General features: G+C 48.3%; 1 pseudogene; it reads right to left on the bottom strand.

Annotated features, from left to right (window-relative positions):
* Positions 1–11,533, bottom strand: part of LOC117193874 — a 35,687-nt pseudogene extending 24,154 nt beyond the window's left edge.
* Positions 11,534–17,419: the final 5,886 nt, after the last annotated feature.

Here is a 17,419-nt window from a genome sequence, read left to right as displayed (position 1 = left end):
GTTTTGCCAATTGCGAAATATGAGTTCAAGGATCTCAGAACCTATAAAAGCCAGAGCAACCAAATTTGGTATCCACACTCCTGTGATATCGGACCTTGACCGTTTCGTGTCCAAATTTCGCCACACCCCCTTCCGCCCCCGCAAAGAACGAAAATCTGGGGCATCCACAAATCTCAGAGACTATTAACGCTAGAGTAACCAAATTTGGTATCCGCACTTCTGTTAGATCTCACTACAAAACGTTTATCTCAGAATTTCGCCCCACCCCCTTCCGCCCACACAAAGGACGAAAATCTGTTGCATCCACAATATTGCACATTCGAGAAAACTAAAAACGCAGAATCATAGATAATGACCATATCTATCAGATTGCTGAATCTGGATCAGATCGGATCATTTTCTGTCTCTCTCGCACGCACTCTTTGTCGTGTGGTTCAATATTAGCGGCGTCTGCCGCAGGAGAGCCATACTGACTTAGTATCGGGTATAACTGTAGAGTTGCGGTGTCCGTAGCAACTCACAACGTTCCACCTCGTTTTTTTTTTTTTTTTTTTTTTTTTTTTTGTTGTAGTCTGTTACTTTATGATTAAGTTTTTTGGTGTGGGAGTTTGGTGTGGGTGGGGCAGAACTTTGGGAGAGCCGGGTGGCTACCGCTCGGGGCCAGGGCCCGTTCCGTTTTATTTCTTTTCGGTTTGTCTTTGTGGCACTTATTTGGGTTACTTTTCTTTTCTTTTGGGCTTACACGTGGTCGATTTAGTTATATATTTGCTACCGACGCGGAGATAGCCACCGGCTGCACAGATTCAAATTTTCGAAAGAGAACGTTCTGGTGCTTTTGCACTGCTTAAATAAGAGCTTACCGATCTTAAAGCTCGGCTTCGAAAGCTCCGTTGCGATGCGCTGCACAGCACTTACGGTAGCTCAGCTCAGCTGTTCCCTACCTCGAGCTTGCTTGCACCATCCCCAACTATACTATGCCCTGCAGCGATAATTGGCCCAAGGTTATTGCATGCGATATCCGAGCACCATAGCGATAACCTATTTTGAATCGGTATTGTCCAACCGCAACCGTTACACCACCCGATAATATGCCACCGTTAGACGGAATATTAGCGGGAATCAGGATCGAATGTCTTTCGCATGAAAGGTTCCTATTTCTCGGCCCTGCAGATTTTCCAGGAGGTAGACACAATTACCCAGTTTTTTCCGCACCCGACATTTCAGAAATTTAGGAGCCAATTTGGCATTAAAATTTTGCGTGAATTTGCTCAAGGAAAAATTTCGGTGAAATACTTCCTGACCTTCTCGGAACGACACAGGCTTGGCTCGTAAATTGTATTGAGCAACGTTGCGCTCATACGCTTTCTTAATATTGCCCTGTATATCTTTTCGAATTAGAGCTAAATTGTCTGACCTAGCTACCGGGACAACGGGTTCTTCCAGCAAGTCCTTCAGAAGCTTATAATCCGTCCCATGAGTGAGCATATCTAAGCCAAACAGGGCTCGATATGGTGAACAACCTAAGGACTGATGTAGTGACGATCGCAGCGAACAAGACATACTTGAGAGATGCTGATCCCAGTATGTCTGATCCTGCTGCAGATATGCTCGCACGGCAGCTAACAATGAACGATTTACTCGTTCCGCCGCATTACTTTGGGGAGAGTATAGTGCCGTGTACATATGTCAAGAATGCGTTGAATTCTGTAGCTTTGAATTGTTTTCCATTGTCGGTAACAATAGTTTCAAGCACCCCATATGCATGAAAGATATGCTTTAGCAGAAATTCTTGGATTACTACGGAAGTAAATTTCTTCAGGGGGTGTAGCCAATGGTATTTACTGTAGTGATCTAAAACAATTAGCAAACCAACATGTCCATTTTTGCTGCGTGGATAAGGTCCAAGCAGATCTATGTATAATCGTTGAAATGGTCGACAAGTTGGTATGTGGTTTCCCATGGGTGGCCGCAGAGTATAATTAGGAGCTTTGCATGCTTTGCACACCTCACAACTACGAATATACTCTCGAACATCTTTAGCTAAGCCGGGCCAAAACAGACTTCTTCGAACTTTTTCTATGGTCTTTTGCATGCCGGCATGCGCTGAAGTAGGATTTTCATGAGCTTGTTTAAGAACGTCGGTCTTCAATCGCTCGGGAACCCATAACTTCCAAGTTCGACTGTCTTGCTCCGCCTTTCCATCTGCGTGTTCGGTTCGAATGTACAGAAATTGGTCGATAATCTTCAGATCGGGCAGTTGAGAGGAATTGTTCTGATACTGTTCTTTTAACTGTTGGTAGCTCGCATCCTGAAAGGCATCGGATTCGAGATCTATCACAGGACTCATCACTACTGCGGATACTTCAGATCACAATGTGATCTTTTCCTTTTCGGTGCGATATCGAGAATTTAAATTGCTGCAATCTAAAAATCCATCGAGCTAACCTCCCCGACACCTTTTTCTGGCGCATTAGCCACAACAAACTGGAATGATCAGTAACCCCTTCGAATTCCTGCAGTTCCAGATAGCAACGGAACTTTTCGATGGCCAGAATAACGGCCAAGCACTCGCGCTCCGTAACGCTATAGTTACGTTGCGCATGACTTAGTTTTTTCGACATAAACGCTATTGGCTTTTCCTGCAGATCCACCAATTGCACGAGCACGGCTCCTATACCAAAATCACTAGCATCACAGTGGAGGAAAAATTTCTGTTCGAAGTCTGGGTTTTCGAGCACTGGAGCAGAAGTCAACACGGTTTTTAAAGAGTCCATTGCGACTTGTGCTTCCGGGGTCCAAATAAATTTCTTTTTGTTGGAAAGAAGCTCGGTGATAGGACAGGATAGCTCAGAGAAATTCTGGATGAATCTCCGGTACCAGCCACAGACCCCAAGAAAGGCGCGAACCTGTCTTAGATTCCTTGGCGGTGGCCAGTTCACTATACAAGCTACTTTGGAGGGATCAGTGCAAATACCTCCATTACTGATGACGTATCCAAGATAATTTACGCTGGTGACACAGAACTGACTCTTCTTAATATTCAGAGTCAGGTTGGCTTTTCTGAACTGTTCAGCGAGTCGTACCAGCACGGCTAGATGGGAAGAGTAATCTGCTGATACGATGCAGAGATCGTCCAAGTATCCAAAGACGCAGTAACGCAAATCCGGGGGAATGATCTCATCCATCAAACGACACATAGTGGATGGAGCGTTACACAGGCCAAAAGGCATAACCTTAAACTGATATAAAGGCCTTCCCGGGACCGTAAAAGCAGTTAGTGACTTGGAATCCTCAGAGAGTTCGATCTGCCACTATGCATCTTTTAGGTCCAGCTTGGTTATGATATTTGCCTTGGGCAACCGGGCAAAAATATCATCGATACTTGGTAATGGGTAGGCATCCTAACGGGTGACTTCATTCAGTCTTCGAGCATCGAGACACAGACGGACTTTGTTGGGCTTGAGAACCAGTCGCATTGGCGAACTCCAAGCACTGGATGACGGTTCGATAACGCCTAGTTGGAGCATGCGATCTACCTCAGCATAAAGCAACTTTTCCACCGCTGGGCTAACCGGGTAAAAGCGTTGTTTTACGGGGGCGGCCTGACCTACATCGATATGATGCTTAAGCAAGGCCGTACTCCCTAGTCCCTCCGTCGCGTTGGGAAATAACTGTGTAACTACCTCGAGTTGTTGGTTTTGCTGCCTAGTTAAAGGATACCGTAAGGGATCTGGTTCGGCTGCCTCATCGTCTTTCAAGCTTATCTCGACAGCTGCAATGATGTCTGGGGCCAGCGAAAAGGATCTCCACAAATCGTGACCTAGGATTAGATTTTGTGTCAGGGATGGAATTATATATAACTTCATGGGTTTCTCGATAGTTCGATAACGCATGATGACATTTAATACCCCAGTATCTGTTGACTTTGGCCATCTGCAGTTTTTGCAGTGGCTTTTATTAGTTTATATTCAGAAAAGGATGAAAAATCAGTCTGAGCTACTTCAGCACCTATACAGCTGATACTTGCGCCGGTGTCTAACAGCCCCTGTTCTGTTCGACCCAGAAAGGATACTTCGGCATAACTGCGCATATCCTTGGGACTATTAATAATAGCGGAAACTAACAGTCTACGGTTATTTTTGACATTATCATAATATTTTCTTAAACGCTGGATTCGTTTGTGACGGTTTTCCGAAGCTCTACGAATGCATGTTTGGCACTGCGGCTTATAGACATTCGGAGCTCCACAGCCGTAACAAAATATCCGCCTATCTGCCATACAATTTTCCCACACATGTCCAAGCTCCTTACAATTCCAACAAGAACGCTTAGCCGTCGAACTTTGAATGGCCTCTACGCTGATATCCTCATACTCTTCTTGATCGCTTTCAGGGCGCGATTCCTCCAGACTATGTATCGAACGGCGGCCGACCGGTGGCCGAGACTTGTCAGATTTCTGTAACTCCTGCACTAGATTTTCATTCATCTGAACTAATCTTCTCAATTGGCCAACTGAGCTAATGGACTGATATAAGATTTTGTGACGGGTTTCGGGAAGCAAATTTGCTTTTAATATTTCTATTAATTCCTCTTCCGCCATTTTAATGCCAAATTTATCTATAAGACCAGCCACGGCGTCGTGAAAAGCGACGAATGGTTCTCCGACGTGTTGCTTTCGAGCTCGAATCAATTCCTTGCTCATAAACTCCGAACGATAGTCTTTATATTGTTGTCTAAGAGCTGCACAAAATTCTGTCCAAACGATGCGATCTACCTGCTTGTGGTATCTCCAATACCAATCGCGCGCTTTGCCAACCAGCAAGATGTGCAAATGTTTGCAAAGGCCGAGAAAATCGCTATCAAAGGTTTTATCGGTTAATGTTTTGACTCGGTAAATGAATTCTTCTACCCCTAAACCTTCGGTAGAACCATCAAAAGGAACATTCCACTTTTGCATAATGTTGGCCGTCTTGGCCGTTCGCAGGCTAGTCATGCTGTTTATACATGAAACTGGTGTTGGGATATTTGGCCTCGCATACCCTTCCTGCGGACTCGCTGGCGGCTGAATCTGCAAAGTGGATATGGCTCTGGCCACAGTGCGCTCAATTATCTGTTGGAGGACATCCAAGTCCAACCCCTGGCTTAGAGGGGCTGTCCGTGCATTGGGTGCTTCCCAAGGGCTAGAGTGAGTGGCGACATTAGCTGACGGAGCTTCAGTCTGGTTGGAGCTACGGCTAGCATCCAATCCCGACAAACACACTACTTCCGGACCGGAAGATCGACCTGGCGGGAACTTCGGGACCTGCTTTTTGGCTGGTGCTCGAGTTCTTTTGGAACGAGTTGGCCTAGTGGTTCGTTCTACCGGGACTGAACCTACAGTTGGAATTTGGCTCAATTGGGAATTCTTGCCATTTCCCTCGGATATCTTTCCCGTCTCTGGCTGAAAATGTCCATTTGCCGGGGGCTGTACGACATCCAAAGCTTTGGCAAGACTTGGAGTAGTAATTCCCGAGGGACCGGGTAATTCTGTTGGTTCCGGCTGCGGCTTGTTTGGAGAACAATTGCCAACAACTAGTTTTGCTTGCGATAACGTACATACTCGGCTACAGTTCGGACAATCATCGTGATGAGGGAACCATTCTTCCAGACATGCTTTATGGAAAACGTGATTGCACGGAGTACAAAAACACGGCTGAGTATTGGACATTTCGGAGCAACAAATGCCGCAAAAGTTTTCCGAACTCAGCGGATTGTTTTGCTGAGGACTATGTCGCAGCGGCATTTTTTATAAGATTTTTTAATTTGTTTTTTTTTTTTTATTTTTTATACCCGATACTCAAAATGAGTATTGGGGTATATTAGATTTGTGGTAAAAGTGGATGTGTGTAACGTCCAGAAGGAATCGTTTCCGACCCCATAAAGTATATATATTCTTGATCAGCATCAATAGCCGAGTCGATTGAGCCCTGTCTGTCTGTCCGTCCGTCCGTCCGTCCGTCCCCTTCAGCGCCTAGTGCTCAAAGACTATAAGAGCTAGAGCAACGATGTTTTGGATCCAGACATCTGTGATATGTCACTGCTACAAAAATATTTCAAAACTTCGCCCCGCCCACTTCCGCCCCCACAAAGGACGAAAATCTGTGGCATCCACATTTTTAAAGATACGATAAAGCCAAAAACGCAGAATCGTAGAGGACGACGATATGTTCTAGAGTGTAAAATCTCAACCAGATCGTATAATTATTATAGCCAGAATCAAGAAAACAATTTCATTCTTTCTCGCTCTGTCTCTCTCTAACACACAGGTTTCATGGTCGGCTTTGCCAATTGCAAAATATGAGTTCAAGGATCTCAGAACCTATAAGAGCCAGAGCAACCAAATTTGGTATCCACACTCCTGTGATATCGGACCTTGACCGTTTCGTGTCCAAATTTCGCCACACCCACTTCCGCCCCCGCAAAGGACGAAAATCTGGGGCATCCACAAATCTCAGAGACTATTAAAGCTAGAGTAACCAAATTTGGTATCCGCACTTCTGTTAGATCTCACTATAAAACGTAAATCTCAGAATTTCGCCCCACCCACTTCCGCCCCCGCAAAGGACGAAAATCTGGGGCATCCACAAATCTCAGAGACTATTAAAGCTAGAGTAACCAAATTTGGTATCCGCACTTCTGTTAGATCTCACTATAAAACGTAAATCTCAGAATTTCGCCCCACCCCCTACCGCCCCCACAAAGGACGAAAATCTGTTGCATCCACAATATTGCAGATTCGAGAAAACTAAAAACGCAGAATCATAGATAATGACCATATCTATCAGACTGCTGAATCTGGATCAGATCGGATACCCAAAAGGAACAAATCAATTTTCACTGGCTACGCAGCGCCCGACGTCACGCTCAGACTGATTTTCTGTCTCTCTCGCACGCACTCTTTGTCGTGTCGTTTAATATTAGCGGCGTCTGCCGGAGGAGAGCCATACTGACTAAGTATCGGGTATAACTGTAGAGTTGCGGTGTCCGCAGCAACTCACAACGTTCCCCCTCGTTTTTTACTATATTCTACCAAATTTTTCCTATGGTGACATTTAATGGGTGACATAATAAGATAGGGATAGAAGTTGCGAATCTTTGGAACAGCGACAAAAGAATTGATTTGGTTTGGGCTATGGTTTCCAATTTGCATTGTCTTATTATCAGTGCACTGGTTTAAGTGTCCACATATGATTCGGCAAGGATACGCAAGCAGCATACGCGCTAGTTCCAGACAACCATATGCAGCCACCGCTGCCGCTGGAATAATACCCGACAATGGTAAGGGTATGAGTGAAGACCAAATCTGGGACCGCCATCTCTGTGCTTCCATCACCCGTACAGGGACAATCAGTACTGATATCCGGCCGAAACCAAATATGCAATATTCTGCAATTGTATGCAACCGTATGCTATGCGCAAAGAGTAACAATACCAAATCCGAATCAACCTCACAATTCAATCTATTGAAACTAATATCCGCTGAATTAACTGTAGCTTGGAGGACGCGACCTAAACCAATCTCGCTTGTTCGGTATGAATACGCAAGCAGCATATATACACATTCCAGACAACAAGTTTGACTAGCCCGACAGGATGCGTCAACATGGGAACTACTTTCTCAATTCCGGATGATCACTTAAGCTTCCCTCCGTCGTAGACTCGACGACTTCCCCATAAAACTCAGAGGAACAACCAGTATTAGGATCCAAGCAGAATCCGAAATATTCTGAAATTGTATCGGAGCAATGACCAGACCGTTTAGAAAAAACTAAAGTCAGCATTAAGCATATGAATACAAAGGAGCAATAGGTGGGACGAGCCAATAGCTGATTTTGTTGCTAAAGTTACCAATACTTTTTACTGTCACTATAACTTTGGCTAGGGACCCACGTTGGGCGCCAAAAATTTATGTAACAACGTTACACCCTCGCGTCCAACTGGGTATAGACAGTAGCTAGCATTGAAAAAAACCTTCCCCACGTTGGGCGCCAAAAATTTATGTAACAATTCCACGATATATTTCTATCCGTGAGTAGGGGATGGATTGGAGGGGATGTCGAGGTCACGGCCGGGGGGGATTCTTTGGTTCCGTGCTCATTCGGTAACTTGGGGGGGTTCGTTTGACCGCGTCTCGACTCCTACTACATAAACTTTAAATTTTTTAGAATCCCGTGATTCTACCGGGAGCGAACTCCGAAAACAACACTATGCCTATTCCGAGCATAACGGACATTAAATGGCACAATCATAGGGCGTACCCGAAAAGTACTAGTGGCTTTCGTCGGCGTGTTCCAAACTCTCGCGGGCGTGAGGTCTTGCGATGGAAGTCGACCCACACGATTCTATACCCACCCTTCCATGATTTCCAGTGGTGCGAAGGTTCTGGAAATCCCTAAAATTCTTACCCTACCCCATTACGTCACCCTGTCCCTTGGAAATGATAAGTCTACTCCATGTTCATTGCTAATAACATTCAATATATTTCGTTGTACTTCATCATAGACATGTTGCTTCAATCAAAAACTAGCAAACCAAGTTTCACTTCCAAAAATAACACAAGTATTGAACTTCAATCAGCAGGCAACTAAAAAAAAAATTTTAGTGGAATGAAAAAAAAATAGGAGGCTTAATCCCTAAGGAGGAAAAAAAATTTATAGATATAGGTATATATAAACGGTGGAGTATAAATAGAAAAGTTAGGAATATAATACAGGATATTCGAAATAAGTAAATTAGGTATGTATAAAGGAAAAACGAGGGGGAACGTTGTGAGTTGCTGCGGAGACCGCAACTCTACAGTTATACCCGATACTAAGTCAGTATGACTCTCCTCCGGCAGACGCCGCTAATATTAAACGCCACGACAAGGAGTGCGTGCGAGAGAGACAGAAAATCAGTCTGAGCGTGACGTCGGGGGCTGCGTAGCCAGTGCAAATTGATTTGTTCCTTTTGGCTATAAAAAGGATCTGATCTGATCCACATTCAGCAATCTGATAGATATGGTCATTATCTATGATTCTGCGTTTTTAGTTTTCTCGAATGTGCAATATTGTGGATGCAACAGATTTTCGTCCTTTGTGGCGGCGGAAAAGGGTGGGGCGAAATTCTGAGATATACGTTTTATAGTGAGATCTAACAGAAGTGCAAATACCAAATTTGGTTACTCTAGCCTTAATAGTCTCTGAGATTTGTGGATGCCCCAGATTTTCGTCCTTTTCGGGGGCGGAAGGGGGTGTGGCGAAATTTGGACACGAAACGGTCAAGGTCCGATATCACAGGAGTGTGGATAACAAATTTGGTTGCTCTGGCTCTTATAGGTTCTGAGATCTTTGAACTCATATTTTGCAATTGACAAAACCGACCATGAAACCTGTGTGTTAGAGAGAGAGAAAGAATGAAATTGTTTTCTTGATTCTGGCTAAAATCATTATACTATTTGGTTCAGATTTTGCACTGTAGAAGATATGGTCATCCTCACCGATTCTGCGTTTTTGGTTTTATCGTATCTTTAAAAATGTGGATGCCACAGATTTTCGTTATTTTTGGGGGCGAAAGTGGGCGGGGCGAAGTTTTGAAATATTTTTGTAGCAGTGACATATCACAGAAGTCTGGATCCAAAACATCGTTGCTCTAGCTCTTATAGTCTTTGAGCACTAGGCGCTGAAGGGGACGGACGGACGGACGGACGGACGGACGGACGGACAGACAGGGCTCAATCGACTCGGCTCTTGATGCTGATCAAGAATATATATACTTTATGGGGTCGGAAACGATTCCTTCTGGACGTTACACACATCCACTTTTACCACAAATCTAATATCCCCCAATACTCATTTTGAGTATCGGGTATAAAAACCCTTTTCATACCCCCCCTATTTACCAATCCCCCTCCGCTGTGCAACAGATTTTCGTCTTTTGTGGGGGCGGAAGGGGGTGGGGCGAAATTCTGAGATATACATTTTATAGTGAGGTCTAACAGAAGTGCGGATACCAAATTTGGTTACTCTAGCCTTAATAGTCTCTGAGATTTGTGGATGCCCCAGATTTTCGTCCTTTGCGGGGGCGAAAGGGGGTGTGGCGAAATTTGGACACGAAACGGTCAAGGTCCGATATCACAGGAGTGTGGATACCAAATTTGGTTGCTCTGGCTCTTATAGGTTCTGAGATCCTTGAACTCATATTTTGCAATTGACAAAACCGACCATGAAACCTGTGTGTTAGAGAGAGACAGAGCGAGAAAGAATGAAATTGTTTTCTTGATTCTGGCTATAATCATTGTACGATCTGGTTCAGATTTTGCACTGTAGAAGATATGGTTATCCTCACCGATTCTGCGTTTTTGGTTTTATCGTATCTTTAAAAATGTGGATGCCACAGATTTTCGTCCTTTGTGGGGGCGGAAGTGGGCGGGGCGAAGTTTTGAAATATTTTTGTAGCAGTGACATATCACAGACGTCTGGATCCAAAACATCGTTGCTCTAGCTCTTATAGTCTTTGAGCACTAGGCGCTGAAGGGGACGGACGGACGGACGGACGGACGGACGGACGGACGGACGGACGGACGGACAGACGGACAGACAGACAGAGCTCAATCGACTCGGCTATTGATGCTGATCAAGAATATATATACTTTATGGGGTCGGAAACGATTCCTTCTGGACGTTACACACATCCACTTTTACCACAAATCTAATATACCCCAATACTCATTTTGAGTGTCGGGTATAATTACAATTAAAACTACACTATGCTACGAGATCTGGGTCCGGATCCGTGGCGGCGTCTTCTAGGCCGTCGCAGACAGCGAGTTAGCGGTTCATTGAGGGGGGGGGGGGGGGGGGTGATCTCTATGCCCTCTATGCCCTCTATGCCCTCTACGCCCTCTCCGTAACTTCCGGCTGCCAGCACGATTCCAACTCTCGCTGCAGATATTCGATCTCATCCACCAGATCCCTCATTGGGTTCGTGATGGACCTCTTTGGGAGCACCATCAGCTTCCTCAACTCTCTGGCCTTTTGGCCCAAGCTCGCCAAATGCGGGCCCTCTCCTTCGGGTCTGCTTGCTCCTCTTGGGGGCGCTGCAGCGTTGGAGGAGAGGATCTTGCGCGCTCCTCCACTGCTTCCGCCGGCTGGTTTGGCGATCGCGCCAGAGCATTTTTCCGGCGAAAGGGATTCTCCTCATCCCAGGCGAATGAGCTTGTCAGCGGAGTGCTTGTTCCCGCTGATCGCTCATCTCCGATCTGGCAACTCCGGTTGCTGTGGCCGCGCCCTCTATTGGCCAGACGCTGTCGTTTTCCAGCACTTAGCTCCGTGCCTCCAGTCAGCTGTTCTTCCGTCGTTATCCAACACCACTTGCGGTGTGCTTGGCCAATTTTGCCCAAAATCAAAAAGAAGGCAGCAACCAACAAGTGGCGCCAAGAATCACAGCGAAGAAGAATAGGAAAACAGGCACTTACCTGCTGTTCCTGTTCCTTCCTGTTACGCAGCTCCTTCATGGCGCCGGCTGCAAAGTTGCTCCAGGCCGACCATACCATGGGGTCTTCCACAATCTTCTCGATCAGGTTGTTCAGCGTGAGCTGCCCGCCGGCGGCTCGCCACAACTCCTCCCTAATAAGTGAGAAGCGCCCACATTGAAAAATGATGTGCTCAGCGTCTTCAGTGGCGTCGCCGCACCACGAGCAGTTCGGCGAGTTCTCGTGGCCGAACCTCCAAAGGTAATGGCTGAAGCAGCCGTGTCCGCTCAGAAGCTGTGTGGAATGGAAATTGACCACACCGTGTCGCCTGCCGATCCAATATCGGACATCCGGAATCAGGCGGTGTGTCCACCGTCCTTTATCAGAGCCGTCCCAGCGGCTTTGCCATGCTCTGAGGCTTCCTTCACGGGCCTGCTTGCGCGCGTCTCTCCTTGCCGCGCCGGCCCGGATGGCCTCGGCCACGGCCCTCTCCTCAAGCACCAGAAGGTCAATTGGAAGGACACCCGCCAGGACTAGGGCAGCGTCGTTGGATATGGTCCGAAAGCCGCAGCAGATCCGGAGCGCACAGAGGCGATAGTCTCTGGTCGCCAACCCTGATGTGAGCGGTCTCCACAGTCGAACGGGTGCTCACCAATACTGCCTCGGTTTTATGAGCGGCTATCTCTAGTCCCGCAGAGCGGAGCCAGTCTGCAATCAGCTGGATTGCGGTGTCACAATTTGCTTCGACGACGTCCAGGTGCTTGGCCACCACCGTCAGGGCGACATCATCTGCGTAGCAGGTTAGCTGACATCCGCCTGGAAGAGCTAATCTCATGACTCCATCGTAGGCAATGTTCCATAATAGGGGTGATGGGTCCATCACTGATCCTTGGGGAACGCCTGCCGTTATGCCGTGAGTCTGCGCGCCGGCCTCCGTATTATACTCCAGCAGTCTCCCCGGGAAGTAGCTCCTTACGATTGCCTGAAGGTATTGGGGTACACCGCGCCGGTTAAGTCAGTCCAGGATGCACTCCCACTTCACCGTATTGAAGGCGTTCCTGATGTCTAGGGTGACAATCAGGCAGTATTCCTTGTTGCCGCCCTTCCATCGAGTTCCCTCCACTGCCTTGGAGGCTATGTCAACTACCCTGCCTATGGCGTCCACCGTTGACCTCCTGAAGCCGTATTGGTTTGGTGAAAGTCCCCCAGCATCCTCGACGGCGTTGTCTAGTCTTCTACGGATTATCTGTTCCAGAGTCTTCCCCAGCGAGTCGATTAAGCAAATCGGTCGAAACGAGGAGGGATCGTCCGGCGGCGTTCCTGGCTTTGGCAAGAGCACCAGGTGTTGCAACTTCCACTGCGGCGGAAATAGTCCTCCCCGCAGGCACTGCGTGAATGCCTTAGCAAACTCGTTCGGGTTGTATGCCATCGCCAGTTTTACCGCACGGTTGGGGATTCCATCAGGGCCTGGAGCCTTCTTGGCCTTTAAGCTTTGGGCCAGGGCGACGATTTCGTCCTCTGTGACCGGTTCGACCGAGTATGCAGGCTGGTGTGCGACGGCACTGCTGGCAAGACCGTGAGCCCCGGATGGGAACAATGCCTCAACAATCGTCCGCAACTGGTCTGGGTCAGACGGCGACCCCGCGTTTCTGCCATGAATACGCTTCATTACCGTCTTGTAGGCACGTCCCCACGGATCCTTCTCGGCTGAGTCGCAAAGCTGCAGGAAGCACTCCCTCTTGCTCTCCTTGATGGCGTTCTTTAGGGCTTTTCTAGCCTTCGCCAGCTAGTGCCACTCCTTCTGCGAGCCCGTTGATATCGCCTTCTAGCTGACAGGCAAGTGCGTCTGGCCTCCTGGATCTCGTCATTCCACCAATAGGTCGGCGATTGCTTACCCTTGAATGGCCTCTTGCGACTCATACTGGCATCGCATGCGAGCAGTAGGGACTCCAGAAGCTGTTTGACCATCTGTTGAGCTGAGCCTCCGACCTCCATATTCCTCAGCGCCTCCAAGAACCTTGGAATCCGCATTGATTCGGGATTGTAGGCTGCTCTCCGGCTTGTCTGCGTTGCCCTGGTCAGTCTGCAACCACCTTCTCCGCCTATCGAGAACACCACTGCCTCGTGGTCGCTGGCCGTATAGTGGTTCCCCAGGCGCCAGGTGGACAGAGGGGAAAGGCTGCTAGAGGCGAATGTAAGGTCGATGACTGACCCAGAGCCACCCCTGTTGAAGGTATTCGCGGTCCCCTGATTCAACAATGCTACGTCCAACGCAGCGAAGGCCTCAAGCAGTGCGTGTCCCTTGTATATGGCGTCCGAGCTGCTGCTTCTGGAGATGTCACTGCCCCACTCCTGGGCCCAAGCATTGAAGTCGCCAGCAATCACATTTGAATTGTGGTGCCTGGCGTCGTCGGCCAATTCGTCCATCGCCGCAGCGAAGCTATGACGGCTCAAGCTTGGGGGGAGATAGCAGCTGTAAATCCATAAGTTCCCCAGTTTTGCCCTGACGAAATGTCGGAACTCAGCGCACACTGAGGGCCGCAGAGGAGGCTTACCGCAAGCCCATATTGCTGCTTTTCCTGAGAAGCTTTTTACCCAGAATCCATCCTCGGGGGAAATGTATGGTTCGCTAATTATTGCAACGTCCGATCTCATTTCACGCACCGGCTGAGAGAGCAGATCTGTGGCAGCCTCGCAATGGTTTATGTTTATTTGGTAAAACCTAACCATGTCCAGCGTTTTGACTTGCCTTCTCTTTGGGTGCCATGGGACACCTGTGGCTACCAGCTACGTGTGAGTGGGGCTAGCCCTTTCCGACACAAAGGAAGCATTTTGCCTCATTGTGGCAGTCGCTTATCTTGTGCTCCTCAGACCCACAGCGGAAGCACCACCCGCTTCTGTCTACAGAGCTTTTGCAATTAAGTGCAACGTGGCCGATCTCAAGGCACCTGAAGCACTTTAACGGCAGATTTCGCTCCCGTATGCGGCAGACGGACCATGCCACTTTAACCTTACCAACGGATAGCGCCTTCGTCGCAAGGGTCGCCGGCAGGCAAATAATAGCCCGCTGGGTACCACCAAAGCCTGGGCGCAAACTCTTAATGGCGTCCACATCGAGTGTAATCCCCATTTGCTCGCTGAAGGCCTTCCTCACGTCCTCCGAGGTAGCCATCTCATCCAAGTCGAGCATCTCTAGCCTCGTCTGATGGGTGAGTGCTCGCGCCTCCGCCTTGCCTCCTAGGACAGTGCCTATGTCCTCGCGAAGCAGCTGAGCGGTCTCCTTCGAGGCGTCTTTGAGCTCCAATAGAAGAGCACCTTCGGCTGTTCGCTTCACTCTGCTCACACTCTCGCCGACCTTCTTCATCTTCTCGCTCTGGTTGCGGGTGACGAGGTTAAGGATCTCCGCGTAAGTCATTTCCCCTTTTGGCTCGATGATAATAACATCCGGACGGGGCCTTGGCTTCCGGGCGTGCGCTCTGCTCTTCACCTTCTCCCATTCACCTTCGGTAGGTGCAGCTGATTCGGTCTTCCTTGCCGGTTGTTCGCGGGACTGCAACGTGGGATGGCCACTCATATTGTTTCTCCGCTTCGGCGAGCTCCTCGTCGGCTTGTCCAGCTTCCTTTTCGGCGCATCGTGTTGAGGGGAGCACTGCGTCTCCTGATCACGCCGCTCCACCCTCTCCTTCCTCTGAAACTTTGCGTCGAAGCTGTGAAGCGTGGACTTTTGCATCCTCACCACGTTCTGCGCCAACTCTTTCATCTCCTTGTTGAGATAACTGGCGTCCCTCAGCATCTTCGACAATTCCGTCGACTTTTCTCCCAGCGAAGCCAGGATCGACCGCAGATCTCCGTCGGCCTTTGGTCCTGTACCGCTTTTGTCTGTGGAAGCACTGCTGAAGTCAAAGGGATTGACAGGGACTTCTGCTGGTGCAGACACAGTCAGTGCTGGCAGCACTCTAAGGGGCGCCTTAAGTGGAGTTCCGGTACCAAGGCTTAGCTGGGCCGGCTTCTCAACTGCCTGCTCCCTGGGCCAAATGCCTCGGGGCGTCTGCCACTGTGGTGGGGAACGCTGCAGGCTAGTTCTCCTCTCAAAGACCCGCTTTTCCTCATCCTCCATTCTTCCTGTTTGTAACTGCCAAATACTCGATTTTGAAATTAGAAATTTAAAATTTAAAATTTAAAATTTGTGGCCCGCGCGATTTTCCGGTTGGCGCTCAACTTTCAAACTGGTTGGCCCTATCTGGCAACCCTATGACTGTCCTACGCTGTCCGGCAACTCCGTGCTGTAAGCACCTCTGCTCGATCAGCTGATCCGTGAATATAAATCGAGGCAAGTGAAGCGATTTGAGGGAAAGTTGTTTTTATTTTTCCTACCACCAACACGATGGATAGAGAAATGCGCCAAAACCAACGATCAACCCCCCCTGGCCTATCTGCTCGTCTGCGTTTGCCCCTGCAACCAACTGGGAAGTCTCCGCCGCCAGCCACCATGCGCAGTGAGTACGGGACGCTGAAAGCCTGACTTGAACCGTCTTCTGTTTTGATTCCAGGCGTGATACGGATTTTGTTTGTAGAAAACTCGGAGCTCGCTTGCAAACACGACCGCACTTGGAAACTCAAACTCAAAAACTCGTGCCTGTGTGTGTGTGTGTGTGTGTGTATGTGGAAACGTCTAATGTCCAATTTCAATTTGGACTGGCTGTCGAGGCTGACAGAACCTTCTCGTTGCCGCCGTCCACCGCAAATGGCAAACAATGTGAAAGGTGCCACCAGTCCCTATTGAAGCCCTCCCAGTCGAGGCAGAGGCAGAGATCGGGGCTAAGTTTATTAACTTTATCACGAAATAATAAAGTTTACAGAAAGGAAACGTGCCCCGTGCGATATGCTGCACTTCTTAGTCATTCCCGTTATGCTCGTGCGCGGAGGGAGTGCGGGACTGTACACCACTTTGACAAAAGCCTTTTTTAAGAATTTAAGCGCACAAAGCGAATTTTAAACTTGAATCCAAGAGAGTGAGGGGAGGCTGTCCTGGAAACAACATTTCGGGTAGAGGGAATCGAATCGAAAGGCCTTTAAAATGGTTTAAGCCACAGGCTCAGTATTAATAGGAATTAACAGCTCCTCTGCAGCCCCCTCCCTGTACTCCCCGCTCCACCCGAACATAGAAAAAGGGAAGCAATACTTTTTTCCAGCGCATTGCAGTGAAGGAAAAGTTTGTGCCCGAAAGAGGTCGGTGGGGGGGGGGGGGGGGGGGAAGGTAGAAAAATTAGCGACATGCTGTGTGACGTGACTCGACTGCATTACGTCCTGTCCCAGGACCCGGTCCTTGCCGCCCTGCCGTGGCTTTTCTTGCCACATGCACGCCTCTGACAGAGGCAGCTCCTGGACAGCTTTTCACTAACGACAAAACTAAATTATTTAAAAACTCTCTAAGTGCAAAGAGGCTTTGTGCAATTAAATGCGTTCTCAGCTCGCTACGCACACATGTGGCACGCTCTGGCCGAAGAAGGTTCGCCCAACGTGGTTCCTTCTGTAATGATAATAATTACTTCGACTCTGGTCACATATGCGAATGTGTGATGCGGAGTGGTTGCTGTATGCTGGATGCTGGATGCCCTGCGTGTGCGGCTAATTACAATAAATTTGGCTAATTATTGTCTGGCATTGTTTTGGCCCTTGCGGCTGTAAACTTTAAGTGGCTCTGGCAGCATCTCCGGAGACCAGACCAAGTTTTCTGCCATCGATACTGGAATGGGGAGTGGGAGAGCGCAGTAAGGGCAGTGTCTGGCTAATTGTCTTCTAAATTATGATAAGGAACTTTCCCCAGCTTGAACCGAGTGGCTTAAAAGGGTCAGACAGGTCAGTTCTCATAGTGTAAAGGACTGTTGGAACTCAATGAAGTATAGAGAACCCCCAATTCTCCAATAT

The sequence above is a fragment of the Drosophila miranda genome (genome assembly GCF_003369915.1).
Source record: "Drosophila miranda strain MSH22 chromosome Y unlocalized genomic scaffold, D.miranda_PacBio2.1 Contig_Y2_pilon, whole genome shotgun sequence".
NCBI classification, from domain to species: Eukaryota; Metazoa; Arthropoda; class Insecta; order Diptera; family Drosophilidae; genus Drosophila; species Drosophila miranda.
This window is presented reverse-complemented; position numbering and strand designations above follow the sequence as displayed.